We start from the raw sequence: 14745 nt of genomic DNA on the forward strand, positions 1-14745 counted from the left end.
ATCCGGGATGGTCTTTTGTCTTGCTTTAATCCATGGAATGCAGCAGAAGTGACATCATGTGAGTCCTCAATCTAGGTCATGAAGCTACCTCTCTCCTCCTATTGGAAATCTGCTACAATAGGAATATGCTCCAGCTAACCTTCACAAAGTCCAAGTAGAGCATAATTAAGGTGCTCAAACCAATAGCTGACAAAGCACTAGGCATGTGAATACAGTGATCCCAGATCATCCACTCCCAGAAGGACTGTCAGGTGACTGACTCCATTATGATTGAGTTCAGGAAGATGAGCAGCATCATCCATCTGAACCTTTTCCATATTGGCAACCAGAAATATGTGAGTTAATAATTGATTGTTACACTAAGCCATTAAGTTTGAGGTCTTTTGGAACAGAAAAGTCTAAGCAATACAATCGATAAATGATTACTTTAGCCATTACTCAGTGAGTAACAGACCTAAAACTTGTTTGTTGTTAAGTACTTCAGCATATAACTTCCAAGAATATATAATTTCAGTGTAATTTTCATATTCAAGTAACTTAACTGATTAATATTATCTAATATGCGTACTGAAGTTTTCTTAGTTCAGTAATGTTATTATATCATTTTCAGTTTTTATCTGGTATAATCAAGGATCAAAATTAAATTTATTAGTCATGCCTCTTTAATATCCTTTAATCTAAAAGCATATCTTTAATTTATGGTGTTTTCATTTTTTAGAATCCTTGCCAATTTTTTTGCAGAATATTTCTCAATATAGATTTTTCAAATTATGTAGCTATGATTGGATGTAAGTAAAGCATTTTTGATAGATAAGACCTATATGATGCCATCTACTTCGCAGTGTATTACGTTAAAAGGCACATGATTTCAGTTTGTACTGAAATTGGTACAAAATTGATTATGCTAATTTTGATCATGGGGTTTAAGTGGAGTCCTATTTTATCATTTTTTTTTTTGGTACATCTTGATTTTTAATTACAGTAAGAAAGTCATTACCCATTTCCAGGTCCCAGGTGAATCTACCCATGCTGTGTATATATGCATTCTTTTGATTCTTTATGATTTGAGGTACAGATCCAATTTTACATTTTCTTAAATGGCTACTCAACTGAATTATACCATTTATTAAATATTATTATAGCATTGGCTTGATATTTTATCTTTATCACAAATTAAATATCCGTATTACTGGGTGGGTCAGTCTATTTTGACTTTCTATTTTGTGCCTCTCTCTACTCTTGAAGCAATATTGCTTAATATAGAAGCTCTAGGGCAATACAATCCAGTAGACTTTCAGAGATAATAGAAATGTTTAATAGCTGCATTGTGCAAAATGAGAGCCACTTGAAATATGGCTAATATGACTGATAAACTGAGGTTTTATTTTATTTACTTTTAGTTAGTTTAAATTTTAACTTACAAAGACATTTGTGGCTAGTGGCTACTGTACCAGAGAGTATACTATCAAGGGTGTTTTATATTTGTCAGGTGTCAACTGTCCTCATTACTTTCATTTTTGATAGTTTTTCTAGAATTTATCGAATATCCATTTTCTCATACATAATTTAGAACTGACTGTTCCCTAATCCCAGATAAAGAATGTTGATATTTTATTGGCATTATATCAAAACATATAAATTAATTTAGAAAAAAATAGCATATATGTTTCCATAGTAAACAATTCAACCTCGTCCCAAAAGAGGTCTGACCTTTGCCTTCGAATTCTAGGATGTGACTTAGGGTGAGGGCATTGGGTCATGCAATATCAGGTTGAACTGCAGACGGGATAGAGACTGAGGTCAACCTTCAATAAAAATCCTGGACACCAAGATTCAGGTGAACTTCCTTGGCTGTCAACGTTTAATGCCTATTGTAACACAGTGTTAATGTCGTACATGACTTTACTGGAAAAGGACACCTGAAAACTATATTTGGAGCTTTCCTGTACTCTGCTTTGTGGGTCTCTTCCCTCAGCTCATTTTAATGCATGCCCTTTCACTGTAATAAATGATAACTATGAGTATTGACAGGTTTCTGTGAGTTTTGTGAGTCCTTCTAGTCAATTATCAAAGCTGAATGTAGTCTTGAGTACCCCAATACTTGCAACTGATGTGCGAAGTAAGAGCGGTCTTGAGGACTAACTCTTCAGTTGGTGTCTGAATTAGAGTGATCTTTTGGACTGTTTTCTAACCTCACAATATGACAATGCATTTCATCCAAAGATGCATTTTCAGTTGCTTAAAGCTATTTTTATATGATTTGAATTTTTTATGGTTTTTCTTATATAGATTTTGCACTTTTTTTTCTAATTTTATTGCTAAAAGTTTTTTTCTTTCTTTTGTTTTTGGAATACTGCTAGTGTTAGAAGAGTTTTCCCTTCTGGCTTAACTCCTAACTACTTTTTGTTTGAGTATATGAAGGCTACTATGCTAATTGTATGTTTGGTTACTTTGGGAATTATTTGCCTTTAGTTCTATGATTATCAGATATTCTTCAGGTACATTATTAGTTCTTGTGGAAATAGGGATCATTTTATTTTTTCCTAATTTCTGCCTCAAATTCTTATCTCTTTTCTAATTGTATTCGATAAATTGAATAGACACATCTGCAAACAGGGACAATTTGACTTCTTCTTTTCCTAACTGAATACCCTTGATTTCTTTCTCTTGCCTAATTGCCCTAGCCAGAACTTCCAACACTATGTTGAATAGGAGTGATGAGAGAGGGCATCCCTGTCTTGTGCCAGTTTTCAAAGGGAATTTTTCCAGGTTTTGCCCATTCAGTATATTGGCTGTGGGTTTGTCATAAATAGCTCTTATTATTTTGAGGTACGTTCCATCAATACTGAATTTATTGAGCGTTTTTAGCATGAAGGCCAGCCCCATTTGAATCAAACTTTGGAATGTGTGGTAAGATATAAGGGAAAGTTTTACCATTGCAGAGTCCAGATTTTGCTGACTAGAACTCTGCCACAGTACCTCCTGATTCAGAAAAGAATAAACAGTGTATAAACCAAACTCTGCTGAAATAATCATTTTCATTAGCTCGATTTTCATCTGACCCTGAATTGACCCTGGAGCTCTAATTATACTTAAACTTTAAGTATAATTGTGAACATACGGTAAATGAAGAATACGTGAACCTGAGTAAATTTACAAAGTCAGCTATGTAAAAACAGATTCTTAGAGGTCAAACTAAACTAATATGTAAATCCATAATGGTTTTCACCTCCAGAAATAGAGGTTATTCTTTCCTTCAAAATAATTACTATCATTCTAGCTTTATAAGTATGCATTGTTATTGCTTTGTAAGACAAGCTGATTTCAAATCTTACTTTTCCTCTATTTTTGAATCCTTATTATAGTATTTTTATGTTGCTCTATTCTCCTTTTAAAATGTTTCTATTTCCTTAATGCAGAAACAATTGATCTTGATGGAACAATCTTGTTTTTATATAAAATTTCAAGCTGGTGATGACACGTATAAAAGGAAAAGTGCTGCAAGCAGTAAATTCTGTTCAGTTTTCATTCCATTACATCAGCATATCTAAATGATCCTCTTTAGCCCAGTAAGTACCTATCCTGTGCTTATTCTTTCCAAAATGTTTTCCATTTCTTTAAAATCCAAGTTGATGATAATTCTTTCATAAGGCAGAATTCAAGTAAATAGTGGAAAGGAAAAAAGACTTTGCAATGACCTTTTTATATGTGATTATACAATGTAATCCCAAAATATTTGAAGAGCTAAAGATTAGGCACTAAGCTGGGAGTTGAATGAGGAGACCTAAATCAATGATGATAATTTACATTTTATTTTTTAATGTAGAAAATATTTGAAGTATCATGTATATTTTTCTCTCTGTTATTATTTAATACTAACGAGACTTGGCTGTGACTAATTTATTTTTTGACTGGCAATTTAATTATGAATAAGCCAACAAGATTATCTCATACTTCAAAGAAATAGTCATTTTCCTAACAGTCTTTGTATTATCTGATGTATATTTAGGAAAATTATCACACTAACTTACCACCAATTATAGTATTATTGATATAAAAAATGAAGACCACATACAGAATGATTACAGAAAACTAACTACAAGACATTTGAGGTTAGTTTTCATGGAATTATTAAATGAAAACCAAAGAAAGCATTTGATTTAGATCAGGCAAATAGAATCTTCTCAACTCAAAGCTCCAACATCTTTTTATTTGATATTAAAGCATTAAAGTAACTAATTAGTAGTTCCAAACACGTTTGCTACAAATCTAGTCATGTTTACCTTTTAACGAAACTGTGGCCTCCATGCTCTTCCAGATTTGACGTCCAAATACTTTATGCAACTCCTCAATTATCTAGCAAAGCAATGGACAACAAATCAAGACAAGGTATAGGAGACTATAACACAATTGGAGAGCACATGCAGTTTTGAGATAGAGAAATAGAATGTTAAGACTAATAAGACATCTGGCATCGTTCTTGGAACAGTGGGTGACAGATTGTTTGTTACTTGATTGTAAGATTGATGCAATGACAATGTATGAACGACTGACTCCACTTGGCTAACTAGGATAACGCCACATGTAACGCAAACACATTCAATCACAGTGTTACTATAAAGCCCAGTACCAAGGCAAAAACACAAATTAGAAAGACATATGAGCAGCATGTGAATTATAATGTTAAAGATTTCACTTTTGAGTTATTTCATTTATTGAAGAATGAATAGGTTTATTCATGTCTGGATTTATTTTGCCTACTAGCTTAGCCACAGATACCCATAATGCTTGTCAATCAACTATGCTGGTTCTCTGTGGCCATCACAGTGAATATTTTTATAAAAAATACTGTGGAACAGATGCACACACAATAGGAATGTAACAGTAGGAAAACCATTTCTGCCACCTAAAAAGTACTCTACAGAGAGATTCTTAACTTTTAATGACATAAAGAGAAAGGATTCCATGAGCTGTAAGTTATATAGTATTTATAGCTTATTCATACTTACAAAAGGGATTATATTGAGTATTTAAAATTCTTATATAAGATTATAATGTTTCTATAAGCATTGCATTTTGAATTCTATCCTGAATAGATATTTGCAAACAGTGATGTCTCATATTAAACTGTAATTTGTATTTTTTCCAATTTTCCATTATGAATTCTCCTTGTAACCTATTCTAATGCCTTAAAATGTCCTAAGTGAAGATCATTATTATACAATGTAATAAAGATTTTCTGCTTCAGATGAAACTAGTCTCTTTTTTTTTTTCTGAATGTAGAATATCTGGTCATTATTCTTTATAATATATGCTTAAATTCTTTTGTTTGGTGAATGTTATTAAGTACCACATTAGTCCTATATCTACAGCATCTGTAAATAAATGTTTGAGAAATTAATGAGATTCTTATTTAAAGCACTTTTTTCTTTCATTTGAGTTTTGCATTTTCTACCTATAGTGTTCTTGTGCAATTATGATACTTCTCTTACTAGATTTGTTTTCTTATTTAATTTGTTTTCAGTGATCTTCTTTCTGATTTAACAATTTGGATAGAAATTAGGAGAATGATAAGATGGTGGCCTGATAATTTATGATAATTCCATATTCCTTGCGGAAAATTTAAAGAACAATTGAACATGGTTGGCACAGAGTAGGTACGTCAGGAGCGTCTAAAACTCTGCATTCTTTTTTGTTCTTGAAGTTTTTATTTTTTTAAAGTTAAAAATGAACTCTAATCACGATTTTGTGCATACTAACTTTTTAAAGTATCTAAAAAATTTATCAGTTTGCCTCACTAAGATTACACCATTACTCACCCATTCATTTATCACTCAATTTTTACTTGTCTTCAGCCTTATTCTTTTGACTGTACTTTATTACTAATAAAGTTCTTAATATTTACTCTTTATTTAAAGAGAATTCCTGTAGATAAAAAGAGCCCTGAAGTACTGAAAATAAGCAATTTCAGAAAAATATATATCAAAATTTATTAAGTTCAGCAACAGTAATACCGATTAAATTAATATTTAGGAGAAATCCTGTCAAATTGATAGAAATTATAGGTAAATATATAGCAACAAGTACTATAAAAATGCATTTTGAAAATTAACGCAATTTAAAAAATTAATGAACACTAAAACAAATTAAAAGAAAATTTAACAGCACTTAATGTTGATAAAATGAAATATTGCTTAAATTGGTCCCAAAACAAAGATGAATTTTTGGTGCTTGTTCTTTCCAAAAAAAAAAGTAAAATATTACACAAATGTCGAATAATAATAATTACGGGGAATTAAAAAAAGAAAACAAAAAAAAAAGGAATAAAAAAGGAAACAAAATTGTAATAGAGTAGAAATTGAAATATATGTGAAACAAAAACCAGGATAAATTGTGTGCCAATACATTCAAAGACTTAAATGTAACTGATAGTTTTACAGGATTATATTAATTAATAATTTTAACTCATGAATTTGTAGCAAACAAAATATAGTCATTAAATAAATTGAATTTGTAGTAAAACAGTTTTATAAAGGACAATTTTTATTGGTATGTTTACCAGTCCAAGAAGCAGTTAGTTCCTATTTTACACAAAATATTTTACACAAAGTAGGAAAGGTATCCAACTTGATTTTATACCAAAATTGGAAAGAATACAAGAAATTTGCAAACATTTTTTCAGTTAAAAATTTGAATACAAAATATTTTCAGACAAAATGAAGCAGAGTACCAGAATTTATATATCAGGATAAAGTAGTACAAATACCATGAATATAATGTCATTCACCATCACATAAATTTATCAATGTAATTTACCTCATGAACATAAAAATTATTTTGCCAAATGCAACAACTCTTCTTAATTTAAGAAAAAAAGACAGGCAAAGCAAAAAACTTGGTGAATTAAGTGTAGATGAAATATATTATCTGCTGAAAATTGTAGCAAATATACTTTTTATATATTTGGTATATTTGTACTTACTGTTTTCTTTTTTAACTAATTTATATATTTTTAAAATTACAATATTGATTTTTAAATCACAGATTTTTAAATGATAGATGTGTTTGTGTGTCTATGTGCCCATGAGTGTCTGTATGTGCATACACATATATTTGTGGGTTTGTGTGTGTGTGACAGAAATAAAAAATAAGAGAGAGAGAAAGTACCCAAAACTGGCTACCTCTAGAATACATACTGAGATTGGCAAGAGAGAAAGGTGTGTTGGAATTTTCTTATTTTATTGTGTACAATATTTAGTGTTTGTATATTTATACAATATACGTATTTTTTTAATTTTGTTTCGGAAACTTGTGAGTTATTTCTGGACTATTTCTTTTTTCAAAACTTTTATTTTAAGTTGAAGAGTACAAGTGCAGGTTTGTTACATAGGTATCATGGGTGTTTGTTGTACAGATTATTTCATCACTCAGGGATTAAGCCTAGTACTCATTAGTTATTGTTTTGATCTTTTCCCTCCTGCTACCTTCCACTTTCCAATAGGCTACTGTGTTTGCTGTTTCCCTCTATATGTCCATGAGTTCTCATCATTTATTAGGTTGGTGCAAAATCAATTGCAGTTTTTGTCATTAAGAGTTCCCACTTATAAATGAGAACATGCGGTATTTGGCTTTCTGTTCCTGCATTTGTTTGCTAAAGATAATGGCCTCCAGCTCCATCCGTGTTCCTGAAAGGATGTGATCTCATTCATTTTTTATGGCTGCATAGTATTCCATGATATATACGTACCACAAATTTCTTTTCCAGTCCATAATTGATGGGCATGTAGGTTGATTCCATGTCTTTACTATTGTGAATAGTGCAGCAATAAATATGTGCATGCATGTGTCTTTATAATAGAATTATTTATATTCCTTTGGGTATATACCTGTAATGGGATTACTGGGTCAAATAATATTTCTGTCTTTTGGTCATTGAGGAATCGCCACACTGTCTTCCACAATGGCTGAAGAAGACATTCATGTGGCCAACAATCAGGAAAAAAAAAGAGCAATATCACTGATTAGTAGAGAAATACAAATCAAAACCACAATGAGATACCATCTAACACCACCAGAATGCCTACTATTAAACATCAAAAAAATAAAAGATGCTGGCAAGATTGTGGAGAAGTGACACTGTTGGTGGGAGTGTAAACTAGAAAAGTCTATTTCTGATGTATTGACAAATCATTACTTAGACTATGGCAGTCAGAAAGCCAGTCCCTGTATTACAGTAAATTTATCATGGAAACGCCTTTCTAGGAAGAGTCTTGGGAGGCGACATGATAGCCTTCTCTTGGTGATATCTGACTTGACTGCTGGGTGCACATGACTTTTCTTCTGTGATTTCACATTTGATATTTGATATTTAATAAATATTATGACAGAATGGTGAAATTTTGCTTTGTACAATAAAATATATTGAGAAACTATGGTGTTCTGCAATAAATTAATATGTCTATTTCTCCTACATTCAAAAAACTTAATTGCTCTGAAGTGCTTAAATGTGAAAATAAATTGGCTAGATGAAAATGCATGTGAAAATTTGCCTCATCTCTGGATGAAAATCACTTTCAGGGCATAAAAGTAACAAAATAGGGTTGAGCGCGGTAGTTCACACCTGTAATCCCAGCACTTTAGGAGGGCAAGGCAGACAGATTGCTTGAGCTCAGGAGTTTGAGACAGCCTGGGCAACATAGTGAAACCCTATCACTACTAAAAATACAAGAAATTAGCTGGGCATGGTGGTGCATGGCTGTAGTCCCAGTTACTCGGGAGTTTGTGGTGGAAGAATCACCTGAGCCTGGGGAGGCAGAGGTTGCAGTGAACCTAGATCCTGTCACTGCACTCCAGTCTGGGTGACAGAAGTGAAACCCTGTCTCAATAATAATAATAATAATAAAATATTTTTTTAAAGTTAGTAGATTTTACTTCAACACATTACAATTTTATCTTAATATCAAAAAGTTAAAACTACAGCTGAAAAACAACCATTAACTATTAAAAAATAAGGAAAAAAGATAATATCTATGGTAAATTAACATTCAAAAGAAAATATCAGGTCAGGTGCTGTGGCTCAGGCTGTAATCCCAGCACTTTGGGAGGCTGAGGCAGGAGGATCACTTGAGGTCAGGAGTTTGAGACCAGCCTGGCAAACATGGTGAAGCCCTGTCTCTAATAAAAATACAAAAATTAGCCAGGTGTGGTGGCGGGCAAATGCAATGCCAACTAATTGGGAGGCAGAGGCATGAGAGTCACTTGAACCTGGAAAATGGAGATTGCAGTGAGCCAAGATTGCACCACAGCCCTCCAGCCTGGGCAACAGTGTGAGACCCTGTCTCCAAAAAAAATAAAAATAAAAAGTCAAAACCCACTCTTAACAGACAAAGACTGTAAAGAGACAATTCACAAAGGAGGAAATATATAGGATTAATAAAATTATAAAAATGTGCCCAATGTAGTAGTAAAATAAACACAACACAAAAATGAAATATCTTAACTGTCAAATTAGAAACAACAACAATATTAATATTTAAAGATTGAATGACACAGGGAAAGTCTAATACTACCATTTGGAAAGTAAAATAACAAACTTTTAAAGAAGCAATTTGTTGATATTTACTTAATTCTGTTGATCCATTCTTTATAAGGAAAAAAAAATTGAATTATATGTCCTGCAGGAAAAACAGTTGCAATCTCAGGCAGCCATCCCAAAAAATACAAAAAATAAAGAGCAATATTAAACATGCAAATTTGTGTTGCTAATATTTTGTTGGTACTAGTACCTCTGAAGTTATCGCCAAGCTACTTTCAGAATAAGTCTGGAGGCAAATCTCACCTAATCTCCCTCTCCCTCTCCCTCTCCCTCTCTGTCTTTGGTGGTGATAATGATGAATGAGAGGTAAGAAACTAGTTCTCTAAGTGGAATACACACACAGGGAGTGTATGCACACACACACATGTTGCAGTTTGGATTCTTTGGGACAATTGGAGGCCATGTCTACATGTCTAGGTTTTTGAGAGTGTGCTCTAGAGAATAATTAATTTTCTTAATGACTTCTCTTATTCGTGCTCTCTTAGTTTTTTTCTTCTTTCTTCTGTTCTGATCAATTCATTGTAGCACATAGCACATTCTCATAACCAAATACCAAACAAGATTTTGGCAAGAGAAATTAAAGTATTTGAGTCTTAACATACATTATTATAATTCTTCCTTAGAGATAATTTCTTCTGGAATTACTATACTCGTGGTATTTGCCAAGGGCATGCCCATGGGGAACATGAAATAAGGCAGCAGATTTAACTTTAGGTGACTGTAGAAGTAACTAGTAACTTTTATGCTACATGAAATATCTACATGGTTAAAACAAGCTCTCTCATATCAAGTGTTAGGCCTCTGTGTGGGCATTCCTAGAACATGTGGATTCCTCATTTCTTAAGGGTTTCATCTCCCGAAAGAAAAAATATTGTACGTGTTTATATAAGAATTTAGACCTATTAGCGTGCATCTTTTGGGATCCTTGAGAGGATTGGCTCCAGGACTGCTTGAAGATAGCAAAATTTACAGATGCTCAAATTTCTTATATACTTATCTCTATCCTGGGACTGCAAGAAAAATGGAGTAAGCAGAGCATTGATTGGAATGACTGTGAGACCATATGTGACAAGGCATGTACAATAAGGATACTTTTAATGTGACATTCAATCATTAAGAACTCCATCTTTGAAGACTTAATAAGTTTCAGAATCTATTCAAGGAGTTCAATATGTATTGACTTGTTTTATCCTCACAACACCACAAAGATAAAGGTAAATTTATTATCCTTATTTTAAAGCTAAGAAGATTGAGTTACAGAGAGTTTTGCTTGACAAGTTCACCCAGATCTTAAGTGACAAAGCAGGATTCAAATCCAAAAACTGTGTTTAATATACTGATCTCTGACTTCATTTCAGTGAAGGTATGTGCACATCTATCCAACTGCATTTAATTTGGCATTTATTTTTAAGCAAAGATTTTGTAAAATTTATTATCTGGTTGATTATAAGAACAATTGACAAATCACTATTTTAAAATCTTCATAGGTTCCATAAATAAGCTAATTTCCTTTAGTTGCTTTATTCTGGAGATTTTATAGAAGGCAAAGAGTTGCCAGTGAAGCACCCTCTTTTATGTGTACTTAACCCAGAATGTAGGACAAGTTTGAAGATCAAGGTGCTCAGAGTGCGTTTCTGGAACTTCTTCACGGATCAGCTTCTGTGTATGGAAGTGCTGTGACCTGAAAAACAGGAGTATCTGTGATAGAGAGAGGCTGTGTAAACCTTTCCCTTTTGTGTCTGGACATAAAACCAGGCCTTGTTTGCCAGTAGATGTTGACACTGGTGAGTGAGATAACAAGGAGGGAGTCACGCCTCACTCCTGCCCTCCTCCAGTATCTCATCTGTAACGTGATTATTATAGCAGTTCTCTAAAATTCTTTCCAGCTAGAAAATTTACGCACTTAAGTAGCTGTGAATATTCTCACTAAATCTCTAACTTTCCTAGTCAGAAACTTTTAAAAGGCAATCCCTTAGCACTCCAAGATTGTTAAATTCAATAGAATGCTTACCATGAATTCTAAAAGTGTTGCCAATGTGTCATTCAGATATTTACAAAATTTTCTCTTGACTTGAATAGAAAATACCTTACTTCTAAATTGAGATCCTTTGCTTTTGCTATCAGAAAAATTATGTTAACGGGAATTAAGAAGGTAGTAAGAGGGGAGGGGAAGAGAGAAGAAGAGAGAGAGATAGGGAAAAAGGGAGCTGGAGAGATAGTGCAGGTTTGTAGCACTGCAGAACAAAGCTAAATGCTAACTATGACAGAGTAAGGTTTATATGGCTATCACTTCCCATTGAAGTTACAGGTTTCATTTATTCAAAATGTTTTTAAAGCAGTCAGTTATTTAGCTAGCCCCCCCCCCAAAAAAACTTATATCTTCCTCAAAGAATGTATTCAATTCTGATTAATGAATAGCAGAGAACTAGCTAATTTTATTTTTATACTAAATTGCACAGCATTGAATACTCTTGATAGAAAAATCAATCATGTAAAATACCTCCTGTCTTCAGGAATGGAATATTTAAAGTGCTTCTGAAGAGAAAGGCATTAGATTTTAAATAATTGAAAACAATTTTTTCAGGAAATTTATCTTCCTTCAGAATTGTTTACTGAATAAAGGCTTAGAATAAAAATGACATTACATGTGAGAATTACCTTTCCAGGAAAGGTTCTTTTCAGGAAAGAATCAAGGAGAGAATACAAAAGGGTAGCATAGGAGGGATTTGAAACTGTCATTATGATGACAGATAGGACAAAATTTAGATAGGAGAAAATGTGTAGTCATTGATACTGTTTGGTTTCTGTTTGTTTGAAAATATGGAGAGGTAGACATGTTTGGAAGTGATTATAATACAACTTGGAGATAATTTGATAATGAAGGAAAAAGAGCTAGGCAATAAGAATGATGGGTATGATCAAACGAACAAGAATTATTATTGTCTCAGAAAAGAAGAGGGAAGAGTGAAAAGAAAGGCAGAAAAGTAATTTGAGTGGTTTTAATATCAATTTTAAAAAATAAGTTTATATTTTCAGGAGTGAAAATAAAGGAGATACGACTTTGGGAACCTTCTCATAACTGTTCCTTCTGGTTCTGCTGTAAAATAATCATATTTCACCATATTTCTGTCTAATAGCAATAGTGAGGGCAGTGACCCATGCCTAACACCAAACTGTAAACTATGAAAGTTCAGCAAATACTTGATTAAATCACAGAAGTCTATTAGGAATACTTATTGCAAATTATTTGAAACTGGACCAGATTTTAATAAAAAGCATAAAAATAGATTATATTACTTGAATTTGTTGATTTCTAAGTATTTTAATTCCTTAAATTATTTTATATCCTAATTAATTTAAGAATATAATTTGATGTTATAATTTCTAAATTCCAACTCAGATGCACATGAAATATGGCAGTATGACAAACTTCAGTATTGTAAGAAACTCAGCTACATCTTTATGACATTTAAATTGTTCTGAGCATATTCTGGAAGCATTTTCTCTGAAAAAAATTAACATTTTAGTTATCAACAAAAACATTCATTTCAATATATAGAAAAGTAGACAATATTATTCAAGTGATTTTTTCATTCTTATTGATAGCAGGAGTATAATGATAGCTTTGTTAATAAAATCACTGTAACAAACTTATTTCTTAAAGTTGTAGAAACTACAAATAAAGTATCATATGTAAAGTTCCTGGTACAGTACTTGGTATAGCATAATTATTTAATGATTGGTTGATAAATAATTATTTAATATTAGCCTCATTGTATTCATTCATCTACTTATCTATGCACAATTTACATACATGATATACAAAGCATATATAATGTAAATATATGCATATATATGTATGTGTGTAGGCACACATATGTAGATTATTTTAATTTGAACCTGTGAAAGGGCACTGAATAATTCTGTTGCATATATTTTTTCTGTGTCAAATTTCTTTGTAGGAAAATATTTAGGTTCTAAATATCAAGGGCTGCAACCATTGGCTCTATGAGCTCTCTGTCCCAAGTGCCTGACACATAGTACATGCTCTATCGATATTTATGGATTGAATTTGAAAATGAATGCAGTGTTTTGAAAAAGCACACTTCCTTGAGGTATCTTAATATTCTTCATATGTGCTTAATACCATGGTGTCTTACTGGCTTTCCTCTGTCTTTCCCATGATCTTATCAATGCATGTCCCATATATTACAGCCACACTCATCATGTTTTTGCAGATACGGCTTTTCTGTCTGAGGTTTTGTCATCTGTTTGTTCATAGGGTCTTCATTTTCTATAAATTTTTGTCACCTAAAAGCTGCCACACTCTTTCTCATTACTTATATTGCATTAGCTTCCTTCCGTATAATTATTTAACTTTTGGGGTAATTATCTCTAATTTCTTAATAGACTTTGAAATTAAGAGCAAATACTGTGACCCATATTCCTTTATTACAATTTATATTATTATTTATTGCATTTATTTTTATTTTCTCCAACAAGAGCTCAATAAATATTTAATGTCTTGGGAAGTTTCCCAAAGCAGAAAATTATTTCTCAATAATATACAATGGTGTGGGGAAATTGTCACTCTCATGTACTGCTTGTGGAAGTAAACTTAGTTTAGTTAAATAAATATCATTAGCTAGGCCTCTGTGAAAACCTCTGCCCCTTTTCACCTCAGCCACTATGAGAAGTTCCTCCATTTGTTCTTATGGCAAAGAATGCACAATCCTAGCACTTAACTGTGTCTCTCAATACTCTGAAATTTCTTTGAAAATGAGGACAGGGAAATGTTCTTGTTGTTCAGTCCAATCCCTATATAGCACTCACTGAATTAACGTCTGTTAAATGGATTCTAAAGTTATAGAATTTTTCTGCTTTTTTTAAATTATCTGCTATTACATTAACAAGAAATATTCTAAGATCATATGATGTTATCATGGAGTGATCAAAATAGTTATTTTCTAACAAATGGATTTTTTTGTTAACCTCATTATTCCTTATTTTATGTAGTAAAAATAATCTGAATTTATATGATTTTTTCTTTGTTTTGGGGAAAAAATTCTACCCTAAATTCAACTTTCTATGTCTTCCTATGACTAGTAAGTGTAAGATAATGAACTTTTTATCCTGATTAGAAGAAATAA

The 14745-nt window shown here is 32.2% G+C and overlaps 1 long non-coding RNA gene across 1 annotated transcript in view; it reads left to right on the forward strand.

The window, feature by feature from the left end:
• The first annotated feature begins 3416 nt into the window (after window positions 1–3416).
• The window catches only part of LOC107130310 (uncharacterized), a 29114-nt gene continuing 17785 nt past the window's right edge, over window positions 3417–14745 (forward strand). Inside the window, exon 1 of the long non-coding RNA XR_001492281.3 lies at window positions 3417–3569. This is a non-coding gene — a long non-coding RNA (uncharacterized lncRNA). The remainder of the gene's footprint in view (window positions 3570–14745) is intronic.

This window comes from Macaca fascicularis, chromosome 7 (assembly GCF_037993035.2).
Source record: "Macaca fascicularis isolate 582-1 chromosome 7, T2T-MFA8v1.1".
Taxonomy (NCBI): domain Eukaryota; kingdom Metazoa; phylum Chordata; class Mammalia; order Primates; family Cercopithecidae; genus Macaca; species Macaca fascicularis.